A 15,202-nucleotide genomic window follows, 5' to 3' on the forward strand; every position below is an offset into this window, starting at 1 on the left:
AATTGCAAATTTAAACCAATAATTTGGTGGCGTTCTATTGATGACGTATTCTCCATTTACAGTCATGCCGAACAAAAGCTTGATGATTTTTAACCTTATCTGAACAATAAAGAACCAACAATTAAATTCACTATTGAAAAAGAATAAAATCACCAAATTCCTTTTCTCGATATACTCATTCAGAAAAATTTAGACAGTTTCAAAACTTTGGTATATAGAGAACCTACTCATACTAACCGGTATTTGAATTTTAACTGAAATTACCCGATAATGGTAAGAAAAGGTGTTGTGAAAAGTTTATATGATAGAGCAAAAATAATATGTAATCAATCTAATTTTTCCAAAGAAAAACCATTCATATAAGAAATTTGAAATTTCAATTATTATCCAAAGTATTTTATTGAAAAATGTTTTTACGAAATTGAAATCTGGCAAGCAGCACAAAATCAAAATAAACCTATTACATATTCTATTTATTCCAGGACTTTCAGATCAAATTAAACGAGTAGGTAAACAACTTAATATCAGGACTATCTTCAACACTGAAAATACAATTAGAAACAAAATTTCAGTTACAAAACCTCATGACAAAATTGAAAATACAAAAAATTTAATTTATAAAATTCCTTGCGAATGCAATAAATTATATATAGGAGAAACCTCAAGATCATTACACAAAAGAAATCAAAGAACACGAGTCATACATAAAAATCAGAGAATATCATAGCTCACATATTTGTCAACATGCATTTGATAATTGCCACAAAATTCAGTGGAATAATTCTACAATTTTAGCAAAGGAACCATCTACAAAAAAACGTAAAATTAAAGAAAGCGCATTAATTTTACTAAATCAAAATAATTGTGTTGCTTCATGTTCATTTAATTTAAGTCATACATGGTTACCTATCCTAAAATCTGAGGTACACCAGAGAAACATACACCCAAAATAAATTTACATCAAAATTAATAATTAACATTACCTTTAATAGTTTAAACAATGAGATTAATTCAAAGTCAGATAATTGTTGATAATATGCACCGACGAATTATCAGACCGAATTTTGACATATCGTATTACCCTACTATTGTTACACAATTTATTAACATACTCTTTATTAGGTTCATTTAGGTTCTTCTGATAACGATAGCAGAAAATGGCTATCGAAACGTTAAGGTAATTTTTCAAATGAATTTCTTTACTAATTGGAATTTTCTCTTACAGCTTGAGCCTAAGTGTGTCGCAGGATACCCTCTTGGTGATAGTTCTTGATTACTTTTCGATAAATAATTCGTTCTTTTTGCGAAATAACAGCACTATTTATCAATCTGTAATAAAAGACGTGAGCAAATTTTGTCTTTTTTAAAGACAAAAATTTTTGAGGCGATATACCCAACAAGCAGTTTGTAAAAAATGAATCCGCCTCAACAATATAAAATTATTTTTTGCTAAATGATTCGTGCTAGGGATTTTCAGTGGCTAGGATGCGTCCAAATAATTGCATTTTTTATTGTTTATAGCTATTTATTGCATTATTGGAGAATAGCACGTTAAAACGTTGCGTGTGATCCTAGTCAAACCTTTTAGATTTCGGGCTGGTTTTTTTTTACCCCAAGTAACTTTTTTTTAATGTTTCTGGTTTATGTAAGTTTGGCATTACTTTTACCCTGGTTTCCATGTAGATGTAGAACTTTCAGTCCAAAATTGTTGACTGGGTTCTATTATATAATTGCTCGTCATATTTATTCACCTGTTTCGTTTCACAATAACGTTAAATAATCCACAATAACCAAAACAGAAATGCGTGTTTGGCAAACTTGGACGAAGTATTACTCGAGCTAATTTTGGTACCACCAAAATTTTTTTTAAAAAGAATATGTCGCGCTTACAACGTTTATTCCTATTCAAATAACTTTCATTTCATCTCTGAATTTATATTTAAAAATGGCCAGCTTGCTTAAATGCAGGTGCATATTCTGCTTAAAACGTTTGCTATTTTACATTTCAACTGTGATGGAATTTATGTCTTAGACTGTTAGTTAACTCATAGCTCATATGCAAGTGCACAGTCTGCTTAGTTTGCTGGTAGTGGGCACTTAACCCTTGAGCAAAGTTTCTTGAGAGAAATAACTTTTTTGAAATTTATTACAGAATGTCAGAAAACTAAATACTTATAGACTAAAAACGCTGAATTATATCATCGCAGCAACTAAACAAATTTTTGCTGGTTCCTAGAGAACTGAACAGTAATTTTTATCAACGAAAAGTGATACACAATCATCAAGGCAACTCGTAACTGCATACAATATATTTTCCGTTGACAAATGGTTACTGAAACTGCTGCAACTGGATTTCGCTTGACGATGCCGCATCCGTTTTGTGCTGCGCGAACCACTTTTTCAGGTTTATGACACGGTTCCAAAAAAAAACCGGTTAAATCAGCTAGCTGTAACTACGGTTGGAGGTTACAAGTTTGGAACACTGTTATTTTACGGTTACGTTAACCATCCCTACTCACAAAACGGACCATTCCTACTCACATGTAGCGCGAAAAATTGACGAAATGGCTACGTTTTGAAACGTGTGTTTTCAAAACGGAAAATTGCCTTTTTAGTGTGTTACTTAAGTTATCTGGAAGAACATTAACATTGAAAGGTTATCGTGTGACTGGGAAAGCAAAAAAAGACCAATACTATTATGGATTTCCAAATCCATTTTGCTTACGTTATGTATGATGTTGCTAATCTTAAAATGCGACATCAACACATTCAATAATAATATTAATATTTGACCGAAGTTTGTAAAAATGAAAAACTAAAAATCTTTGTGATGATGTTTAATTTGCACTAACAATAAATAACGCGTATACCTATAAAAGCCCGTTTGTCGGCAAAAAACTGTTATCTCCATATAGTTATTGTGTTTATATATATCTGTATATTGGCAAATATTAGGACTATGGAATGGAGTTTTTTCAAATTATTCATAAATGTTGAACTGAAAGACTAGCAATGTTTGTTCAATGTTCCAAAAAGTATTTTTGGGAAGATTAATTATTTTTGTCGGTTGAAACATTGTCATCATACCAACGAACGAATATGAACGGTAAAGGTTCAGTTTAGTAAAGTTCTTCCCATTTGAGGGGAATTGATAACGATCGATATTTTAATATAATAAACCCATTAACTTATCAATCATTTTGAATCGTCAATCAGCAAGAAGCTTTATTGAATCTTATCAACTTGATGTCAAAATATTTTTAATTTAGATCAGTGAAAGCGGAACTTATTTTTCGTTACATAAGGCCACCGCTAGCCCTCCTTTAAATAGTCTGTCATTCCAGGGAAAAAACGTGTTACACGTTCCAACGAAAGGTCTTCAAATGGGCAACTTTTGGGGAATTGTGATTTTCCATCGTAAAACTGGATTTTCTTGTATTTAGCTAAGCTTATATTAAACATTGAAAGGTTATCATTTCAATTGGAAAGCAGAAAACGGCATGTGAATAATCATATTGTTTACGAAATTTAAGATTATGCTTATCTTTAAACTGCAGAAGCCATTGGCTATTAAAAATTATTACTCGCATGTGGCATCATGGCATTAAATTTTTTTCCTGTATACATTAACGCTGATGATCTGCTGACCTTTACAATAGCAAAAAAATTAAAATGCTTTTTATGAGTTTCGTTTTGCACAAACAATAAATTACCCGTTTATAAAAGCCCGATTGTCCACAGAAAACTGTTATCTGTTGTTAAATTGTCCACTTTTTATATATCTCATATTTGCAAACCTTGTACACAAGTATCAGAAAGTAACTGACATTAAAAGCTGCTTTCGAAAATAACATTAATTTTGTAAAAAAATCACGTATCGAAAAATGGTTCCTAGCAAAAAAAATTCCAAATATTGACCTAAAACACTTGCAATCTGTGGTCAAAATGAAAAAAGTATTTCGGACATATAACTTTTCTCATGACCTGAAAAACAGAATAAAAATTGACTTTTTCAACTACTTTTAAATACTAAAACGAAAAAAGTTGTAAAACACATCATGTAAAATGCGACGCTTCCTAAAAAAAATTGACAGACATTGTTTGAATAGTTGTGGGGAATATGCAAAAATATGCATTGACAGCCATGATAGTAAACATAATTTTCAGTTCAGTTATGTTGAAAACATGCCTCAGAATGAGCAAATAATGCTAAGCACTGAGCTGCAGGATAAGATTAAATTAGATTCGAAGAAACTATGCAAATTACCTTAGGATGACTTCAATAAAAGCAATTTAAAAAACCAAGATCAAACGAAAAATGAAACAGTAAATTTAAAGAAAATTATACCCATAAGCCATAAAAGCAATGAGCAGATACTTGCACTTCAGTGACATAATATTTAGCTCAAACTCGCTGGCAACAGATAAAATCAGTCTAAATTGTGTCATTCTAAGCCGGGGCTTTTCCTCCGGCCTATATATCGACTGATCCGAGAGTGGCTGTGTCATAAATAACGCCGCTAGCGTAAATGTCAGCTTGTTAAACACAGGTAGCAGTTAGCTGCAGTTTTGGATCATAACGGGATTAAGCTAGTCTGGTTATTTATAGTCCTGATCAAACTTACGCCAGCTAAATAGTCCTGCAGAGGACCTACTATAGCATAGAACAGCCGTCGTTTAGTGCACGACTGTAGATCGGCATAAAGTTCTTAAAAAATATTGTTAGTACAAATATGTGAAAACATTAGGAGAAATTGCTAGTAAAAATGTATAAATGCAAAAATGATGCTAAAATAATTTTCAAACAAGTAGAAACACAGCGAAGTTCTCTGAAACTGCGCTAAAACCACGAGTTAATAATCAATGGCTTTAAAGGTGGCATAACTCACGTTAAAGATGATGAACTACACGAACACAAACAGATACGAGCAAAAGAATTGCTGGTTGAAAATGTTAGAAAAAATAGTTTTATTCACTAAGCGTTTACTCATTATCGAAAAATTAAAGTCAACTTCTTTAGCTTCTTTGGTAACAAAGATGAGGCAACATCTACAAACCTTTACGTAGATTAAAAAAAATCAAATTATTTAAAATTTTCAAATGCATGAAATTGAAAATGTACTACTGAACCGAAACAGAAAACTTATGTAGAAAAAAATGGTTCACAATTTGAGAGAAACGGTTGAGGGTATTTCCTTGCAAAATCTTTTTAAACATCATTACAGTCTCAAATACTTGTTTTAATAGTGTAGGCAAATGGAAAAACAAGGGTTTGGTAGAGTCACTAAGACCAAAGAAGTTTTTTTATGGAAACATCTAAAGACAAAAACAAAATATTTTGCTCTCAGAAGCTGCTGCTAAAATTGAAAATACGGCAATGTCCTACAATTAGAAATAGCCTTGAAATTCACTCACCTTTACATTGGAAAATGAAAAAATTGTCTGGGGTGTGAAGGGAAAACTGCAGACAGTCCACAAAATCCCTGACACAGTCGCCAAAACTAAATGTAATCGCAACAGATGACGTTCTCATTAACATTACGTAAATTGGTGTTTTATTGGTAAGCGAAATACAAATATAACAAATAAATAGGAAAAAAACAATTTATTAAAAGGTCAAGAGATAAAATTATACATTTGCTACTCCAAGTAGATCAGTGAAGTTCTGAATTTAAAAAGTTTATTTTTAATTGAATAATAATATAGAATAAATGCCAATCACAGAATTGCGCAACTTCAGTTCATAACCTCGCGCCACAAAATCAGTTTTTATCGTATACAAGCATATTCCGATTCTATATGGAGACTTGATGTTAAACATTTTATTTATACGTCTTTATAAGGTCTTTATAAGTTAATATAAGTATTTATATGTCTTTATAAGGAAGGTAAACTTTGTGCATATTCGAATGGTATACATTCAATATATTGAATGGAGCTGTGGAAAAATGAAAGCTAAATCCATATAAACACAATTTATTTTCAAATTCCCCGAGAAACTACTTTGAAACCAAATAAACCAACCAAATAATGATGATCAGGCTAATAAATCAAATTTGATAAACTCACAACGGGTCGCACTAAAGTAACAAAGAATCGAGGAAAAAGTATGTTTACTTTAAAGTTCAATGAAGGAATAACCCTGCCTACAAAATTGCACTGATGAACTTTGTATTACGGTGACGTCGCCTGTTTTAATTCTAACGGAATTCACCAAACAATCAGATGTTTGATGCACTGAATCAGTAAATAAACCGTGATTGTAGTCGAGCGCATGAAATAATCATTCATTATTATATGTTTGTTTACACCGAGGATGCTTAACTTTAGGATGCACGTGGATGATAATGATTTATCTTCTTTACAATGAAGCAATCTTCGAATAACACAATTATTATTAAAATGCCGCATGCCCGCTTTTAGTTAACGCTCTATGTTTTTGAGTGTTATTTTTTTTATTTAGGCGCACTTTCTAAAAATATTTCATAATTTATGAAAATCTAAAAATAGTTAGTTAACGTCGTGTTATTGTGAATATAGTCGCTTAAAATTTCTCAAATAACACATTATCGGCAAATTTGTTCGAATCTGTTCTCCGCACAACATTAATTTGCACGCGGTTGATGCGCAAGAGTTTTTTTGCTGCATAATAGGCGTTCTACTTCTCATAAAGGAGGATCTCTTTTAATCCGCTGCGACTATCAATTGTGGGATTTCCACCTATGGCGTTTAAAAGATTTTGGATCTTTTTGTTTGTCTAAATCAAACCCAGGTGCCGGATTCAGTTCTTCGCCTTTGCGTAAGCTGATTTACTTTGATTTATATTTCAACTTGAATGCATAGAATTGTGCTAATTGCGCTTGTTGGGTGTGACTGAAGATTGTGTAAATATCATCCAAAATTTTCTGATGTGTAATTGTCATTAAAAACGCATGTATGTATTTTCGTTACTGAGTTTCAAATTTCGAAATTTTTCAATCTACCGCTAACCGCTTAATTGTTACCTGCTTTCTAATTGTTTAGTTTTTTATTTACTACTCCTTGTGAAGATTATCTTGGAATTCTTGAAACTGAAAGCACATGGAATTCTTACGGCAACGCTAAAATTTCAAATTTTTTAACATACAGTATGATTGGTATGCCAGATCAGGTGAATTTTCAAACGGAGTGGCCTTGAGGTAAATAATCATAGAATGAGGTTCTCAAAGAGAAGGACAGTGGAATAGAATTTAAAAAATAATGAACAATGAATTGAATGTACAGTGGCAACTGAAACAAATGTTTAACAATGAGGCAAACAGTACGTGGAAAATTTCTGCCTCAATTATTTATGGAAATTATGACATATTTTCCAATGGTAATTTAACAGAACGATTAATTTTTTTGAGCAACAACGCCATTTTATACTCTTTGAATTGGTTACAATTTCCCTGGGTTCAGTAGTGTATCTTTGCTGCTAAATGTTTCATTTCAAATGTAAATTAAATAAGAAACTTAGTAGAACAGTTAACATGTCGATAGCGATAAAATTGGAACTTGTTGTAGAATGATTTCAAGTATATAAACTGAAACGTCAAAATCGTTAAAACATCTAAGACACGAATTGGGTAATCATTAACTATGCTCCAAACATGAATTGAAAAACAGTGAAAATCCTCCTAAAAAATATTAACGGGGTTTTCAATCTTCTCTTCCAAATTTCAATCTTTCAATCTATGAAATTTGGTACATGCAGATCCATATAGAAGAACTAGTAATAAAATGTTTTAAGTGATAGTGATAAGTGACCCGTGTGGGGTTGCTAGTGGCGGATAGGGGAATGCTTCCCAGATATGCGTGGTACCGAGGAAATCAAATACTCGGGGCGGACCAAAACTAGCACCCAGGATACGACAGACTCCATGTTAGGAGCGGTAATCCGTGGGATAAACGGTTATTTTCATTCTTTAACAAGGTTACAACGTTCCAGTTTCACGTTGGTAATAGGTTTCAAAATGCGGTTCCAAAGGGAACATGTTACTTTTGAAATTTTTCATTAAACATGCGCAATGATGATGATGGTAGAAATAGTAATGACAAATAATGATTTAGTTTATTAAAATAATAATTCTTATCTAAAGCTCTTAGATAAAATCAAATATTCTAAAATCAAAAGCAAAACATGGGACACAAGTACCTGCTTAAAGAACAAAAGAACTGATAATAAACTAAAATATATAATTAAAAAATGATTAAATAAAATATACGGTTTATTTGCAAAAATGTTTAAAAACCTAATTTTCATTTAAAAATGAATTAACCTTTAAAAATATTTTTTTGCAGATGCTTTTTACTGAGTTCGAAGTATTACCCAAGTTAATTTTGGTACCACCAAAAAATACTTTTAAAAAATCTGTCGACCTTACAACGCCTATATAACTCATTTCATCTTGTGACTGAATTTATATCTGAAAATGGCAAACTTGCCTGAATACAGGTGCACATTCTCCTTACAACGTTTATTATTTTACATTTCAACTGTGATGAAATTGATGTCTTAGACTATAAATTTGGTCATGGCTCATATGCAAGTGTACATTCTGCTTAGTTTGCTGATTTGTAGACATCTATCAATCTCGAGCTAAGTTTATTAATGAGAGTAATCCATTTTTTTTTAAGATCTATTACAGAACGTCAAAAAACCAAATACTTATAGACTAAAAATGCTGAATTAATTCTGAGCCAAATCTGAACGATTATGGATTCTGGAGAACTGAACAGGAATTCTTATAAACGAAAAGTGATAAACACAATAATCAAGGCAACACGCTATACTAAACTATACAAATGTTCGGTTGACAAATGGTTATTGAAACTGCTGCGGTTTTGTGCTAACGCGAACCACTCTTTCAGGATGATCAGACGGTTCAAAAAAAAACTTTTAAATCGGCTGCAGCTAGTGCGAAGTGCGCACAACTGTTTAGGCTTTATGCGACGGTTCCAAAAAGAACGGTTTAAGTCGACAAACGGCTGCATCTGAATAGATCGCTCGACGTTGTCGCATCGGTTCTGTGCTGGTAGGCACCGCCGTTACGGTTTTATGAGATGGTTCCAAAAACAACCTTTTAATCGGCAAACGGGTGCAGCTGGTTCGAAGTGCGCTCAACTGTTTCGGTTTTATGAGACGGTTCCAAAAAGAACGGTTTAAATTGACAAACGGCTCTCGACGGTGTCGCATCGGTTCTGTGCTGTTGCAAACGGCTTTTTCGGGTTTATGAGACGGTTCCAAAAACAACCGGATAAATCTGCTAGCTGTAACTACGGTTTCAGGTTACACGTTTGTAACAACATACCGACATATGACTATTCACAATGGATAAACAGAATCAAGCAACGGCCTTCAGTCCCGGGCACCCCTTAAATGGAGAGGAGGTGCTAAGAATCCCCCGGTCTTCCAATGATGTCTTCAAAGTAAAGCAAGAAAAGAGAATTGGCACGTGGTATGTGCAAAGTATGTGCCAATCCGTCCTTCAATCAAACATTTTGAATGAATATTTGTTTCGTGTGAATCATTTTTAGTCTACGGATATTCACAGAAATATTGCTCTGAAGGTTTTCGTATTGATTCCTCACTAGCAATGTCTGAAAAACATAAACACAAAATATCACATAAGAATCAATTTGTGATTTGTGCCACTTGCTTAATATTTCAGGACCGTACATTTTTTTTTAATTTTGGGCTAGTTTTCAAATAATTCCACTTAAGTACAAGCAAACATTTATGATGACACTTACAAGTGACCTGAGCTTTTAATTAATGGGCTTTAAATAATGGGAAAGCTGTTGCTTAAAGATCATATTAGCAGCAAGGAAAGCAAGCCTAATTCACATGAATATTATTAATTCCTGCTTTCTGCGTGCATTTTGTGCGCCGAACAGATGCAGTAAGACGTAAACAGTAAGTGTTTGGAAATAGATATGATTATTAACTGCAAGGGTTCCAAATATTTTTTTTATTAGTGAGAAATTATTAACAGAGTTGGTGATCATTTTTGTCAATTTTAATTAAACTAACAAATTTCACAAGTAGTACTAAAAAGAAAACTTTATTCAGGTCACATTGTCCAGCAAAAAATTAATCAAACGGAAAGTAGAAAACATATTTTTTAAATTAGTGTGAATAACTTTTAATTAATCAGAATAAGCGGTAATTAAAAGTGTTTTTAAATCTATTGAATGCTAAAGTCCTTGTTTCCATGTTTGCCAATATGTAGTTGATAGATCGGGAATCAAAGAATGAACTGAACAAAAATTAGTCTTCTGAATTTGCTCTTCATAAATAATATTTGCAAAACGACTATTTTGTTGCTTCATTTCCTTATAATTTTTTTTCTCTTAGGGCATAAATATTACGGTATGTTTCCAGATTGATTAATAGTTTAATTAAACTTCTGCTTTTTTGCGTCATATCAGCCAACCAAATTCACTGGTTTGATGCTTGGAAAATCATAAAATGTTAGTCAGAATTATACATTTCAATGCAGATGGCTCTTTCAAGACAAAACTTATCAGCTACGAGCAGCCGAAGCGGTAACTGTTGCGTATAATTGGAACTAAACAAGTTCATGGCTGCGTATTAATTGATGTCTATTGCCAGGTTGTTTCGAAATAACGAAACTGATTCCTATCCCAGTGCATTGTACTCGCTTAAAATTAATTAAACTATTGTCGCTTGCATGAACGTCCCCTTGCGTAAGTTAGTGAGTTTTAGCATTTACAAATGATTTTTAGGACTCCAAAAAGTTAATACCTACCTATAGTAAATTATCGATCATTAATGTAATAGATTGTTTAATTCACCTAATCCGTGAAAATTGAACCCAAATTTTCGGAAAATTCAGAGCCAATTAGGTAATTATTTGTCAGATTTTTGTTCAGTTAAATGAGCACACTTTAGAGTAATTAAAAACCAGATTTGACAGAAGTACAAAGAGAAAAAAGGCAAACCACAGACGAGGTTGGCCCAGTTTGAAACCTGACGATCAAAAGGGCTTAAACTGTTACGAAATGCAAAACATTAAGCAAACTAAACTGTTGCTGTAAAATCTCTTTTATTTGTCCCTTTTTGATGTCGAAACGGCATAGTTGCCTGTTTCGCGGCCCTTGGCGTGCGTTCGCTTTGAGCCAGTCTGCCTCCTTGTAAAATATGTGCTTAATTAAAACATAGCATGACAAAAACTTAACCGAGCATGCGACGCTCTTCAAACGGACCGAACAGTCTGGAAATGCGACCCTTCCTCTCTTAGGCGAAACCCGTTTACCTGAAATTCAAACTGAACTTAAATTTCTCTTTCTGCATGTTTTAATTTGTCACATGTTTTCATGCTGATAACTTTTAAGAAACTATTGGCTGGGAAAATTAGAAGCTCCATACCAAACGTTATTCAAACTTTTAAGATTAAATGTATTGTCGACTCTTTTTTCCCAGTTTGCAATATAGATATAGATTGTTTAATCAGTCTTAGCCTTCACAGCCTAAACAATGATATGCACTGGAAGGATGGGACTAGGCCTGGGTAACATTGTGTCGAGTTGCGCTATTGAGTTGTTGCCGCTCTCTGAGTAACCGAGTTATAACTCATCGGTTAATGAGATATAATTCATTTGGTTAAGCTTTACCAGACTGGCGTTAGAGGGTTATTAACATTTTTTATGAGTAACGTGTTACTACATTGTTCAAACAACTAAAAAAAGTAATCCAGATCTTCCCATCAACAGAACTGAGTTCAAAGAAACTCGACAAGTTTTCTTGTAAAATCGATCTCTTAATTTTTTTATGTTTCAAACATTCAAGTTGCCATTGTTCAACATTCAGTTTGCCAGTCTCATACAGTAAAACGTTAGGAAACACGCGGTTTTTCGGTTTAGACGCAATGTTGTTTAGAAATATTGAGCTAAAAGTGAAGAAACTCCAGTTTCCAAGGGTGATTCCAATGATTATAACTTTTCGCTTTTTCAGCTCGGGGAAATATTTTTGGAAAAAGACCTAGAAATAATTATTAGGGTCTTGACCAAAAGTCGAAGCTGTAAAAAGTTTTCCAAACATTTTTGCAAAGCTGTTAAGGAGGCGAGTGTTTCACTAAAATATAACTTATAACTTTTCAGAGAAAATACCTGAATATTGCCAGTATTTTAGGTAAAACTAAAAAATTATGCGATTTTTCCGTAGAAAGAATTGCTTAATAGAAACTTTGCTGAAACTGGAATGACCTGAAAATTTAAAGGAACTTTAGAAGCCGTCAGAGCGATAAGAGCGACGAATTTTTCCAATATTTTTTAGTAAACTTTTGCCCTCTCTTCGTTTTTTCAACATAGTCCTAATTACTTTCGAAAAACAACTGTATAAAATAATTTTTGTAAAATTTTCGCGTAAACGTTATCCAGATCGTCAGTATTTTTAACCGAAACAATACAAAATAGAGCGTTTTTGAGTAGCACCTGAGTAGAAAGCAAAGCAAGAAAAAGTTCAGTCAAAACTAAAAAACCACATTGTTTAACAAATGCTACAGTCTTCGCAGTCATGGAGGTGACGAGATTTCCAAATAATCTGTTAAAAACTTTTGCTTATGCTGTTCGTTTTTTCGATAGAAAATTATTTCGAAATTTATTTCATAATTTTTGGCTGAAAATACCATAAGATTGTCAGCATTTTTAAGTGAAACTTTAGAAAATTGACCATTTACAAGAAATAGTAACTTGGCTAAAACTGGAAAATTTGAAGGCTTTTAAAAAATACTATTACTTAATGGCCTTTAAAATAAATCTGAAAAAAATATAAAAAATTAATCAACATTTTCCTAGCAACGGAACAGGGTTACTGCGCCGCTGCGTGGAGTTGGCGCCTAAGCCATTTGCGCAACACTGCGTCAACTCTTAAAAATGCATTGAGATAACCAGGCCTAGACGGGACAACATATCGCGCTCAAGCTCCTTTATTGTATTTATTTCTCCTTGTTGTCTTCAGTTATAATTTTGTTCTCTCCATAACCAAAACCTCCTCATGCAAAACAGTACTGGTAACTACAGTGTCTGCATTAGCCTCGACATTTGTCAATAATCGTACGAGCTCAGAACTATTGACATTGCAGAAAACTACTAATGAATAACTAAAAAGTTGAAAAACGTTTGACCTGTATCAAAAATAATAGGAGAATTGTGTTAATGTTTCTTGCAAACTCAAGTAGCTGAAAAACTTTTGCAAATTGGTCTCAATATTGTTGACAGCAAAAAATGTCTTAAATGCTTTAAATTTTTGTTAACTAATAATGGGACAGCTAAAACAATGTTTCCATTTAAAAACCTGTTGTTTTATCGCGATAAAATATATTTTGTCAATTTGACTTCAATAATAATATAATTAATACTACATTGTGAACTTTTCAGGATCTACAAGGTGACTCAATTTGATCACATTTAGATGCGTATGTTGTTTGCTGGTATGTCCAGGCTACAAAAAATAGCAAGAAAAAATCGATCTTAAACTATTTTGTGCACCAACAACATGTTTGATGACAATAGCAAACACCTTTGTTTTCCTGAAAATTTCGAGGCCTTGTTGGCTTATTAAGCCAATTTATAAGGTAACTTAAGTTGAAATTTCGGGTTCTAAAATACGGCTTTTCATCTCAAGTAACTTTTCACAATATGTTCAAGTTCAATGTTCTAAAGCCGCATATTTCTTTAATACTGTACATTCTTTCTGATACCATAAATTTGCTAAGAGTGTTTACTACTATTCAGTAAACCAATCTGCAAGTGCAATGTTCTTGACTCCAGAAAAATTACTATTTCATTCTTCTATTATGCGATCCTCGTACATCCTTCTTTGAGTGACATGAGTTTGCGCACAACTCATAACTTCATAACCTCACTGTACAACATTAATTTTATTGTCTATGCTAATGTTTGAAACTTATACATGTTTGATAACAATTTTGATAAATTTAGTTTTCTGGGAAAAACAATGATGAATAGTAGAAAAATAACAGCTTGTTAAACTTATTATTTCATACGAAATTTCTTCAACAGTTTGATGTAAAAGGAAAGCTGCCTGAAACTATTCTATTCGTTTTTCAGGCAAGTTGTGACTCGAGTGCCTATTAAACTCAACTCGGTCTAAATCGTTGCTCATGAGTACGTACTGCCCTCAGTATAACTTGAGCAAATCAGCAGACCACTTTAATGTTCGTTGCGTATTACTTACATGAATTCTAAGTAAATGGCATACAGGGTGTTTGTAAATAAGTGCATACTATTTGACGGTTGATCGCATTACATTGCACTTTCGCACACATTCATCAGAATTAAAAATTAATTGGTAATGAACTATTACTAATTTAAGACTACTGACACTAATAAATTGTTCACGTTTTTAATAAATTTTATGTAAACTTATAACAAAGAAATTGGTTTATGACTTCTGAACAAGAATGCAACCAAAGTTCGTATTAAAGTTCGTAAAGTCGTATTGTTTATCGTTAAACTGTATTGTCTTCAACAAAAAAAACTAATTTATATGAACAAAACTACTACTTTGGTTTTCCATAAGAAAACCACCTTAAGAATGACTTCACTAATCGGCTGTTTAGTGCTACCAGTTCAGTTTTCCTTCCAGAGAAAAATCAATTTGATTAAAATAAAAAAAAAAACATATGGTGGAGCCTGGTCGACATCCATTAAGAAAATTTTACATATTTCAAGTCTTAACGGGGAAAGTAATAGATAATCATGTTCGACATTGTTAAAACTGTTGTCTAAATTCAATATTTTTCAAAAAGAAAATGAAAAAGGAAATTACCGCAATTTCGAATCATATTGTGTAGTTTAGCAAAGAATTGTATAGAAACATTCAACTGTTCCGTTTTTTAAGCATCTTTAGTAGTCCTTGCTAAGGTGCGTTTCGCGAATGATATTTTACCAAAAGTCATAATCTATCCGCATATGACACATACTTTAAATTTAGTGCATTTTTTTAGACATCCTCCAGAGTAAATAATAAAATAATTCCATTATGAGGTATTTCACCTGTTTCAATTTTAGCTTGAATATAATTATAGTAATAACATAATTTAGCAAGTATAATTAATACAAACTTCTTTTTGGGTATTTCGCCTCAAAAATTTTTGTCTTTAAAAAAGACAGAATTTCCTCACGTCTTTTATTA

General features: G+C 32.6%; 1 long non-coding RNA gene across 1 annotated transcript in view; it reads right to left on the minus strand.

Annotated features, from left to right (window-relative positions):
- LOC125503037 overlaps nucleotides 1-5,550 on the minus strand; it is a 14,808-nt gene extending 9,258 nt beyond the window's left edge. The window contains exon 1 of the long non-coding RNA XR_007280662.1: nucleotides 5,416-5,550. This is a non-coding gene — a long non-coding RNA (uncharacterized LOC125503037). The remainder of the gene's footprint in view (nucleotides 1-5,415) is intronic.
- Between the last annotated feature and the right edge of the window lie 9,652 nt (nucleotides 5,551-15,202).

Source organism: Dendroctonus ponderosae, unplaced genomic scaffold (genome assembly GCF_020466585.1).
Source record: "Dendroctonus ponderosae isolate FM_Combo_2020 unplaced genomic scaffold, Dpon_F_20191213v2 Dpon_F_20191213_1, whole genome shotgun sequence".
Classification (NCBI taxonomy): Eukaryota; Metazoa; Arthropoda; class Insecta; order Coleoptera; family Curculionidae; genus Dendroctonus; species Dendroctonus ponderosae.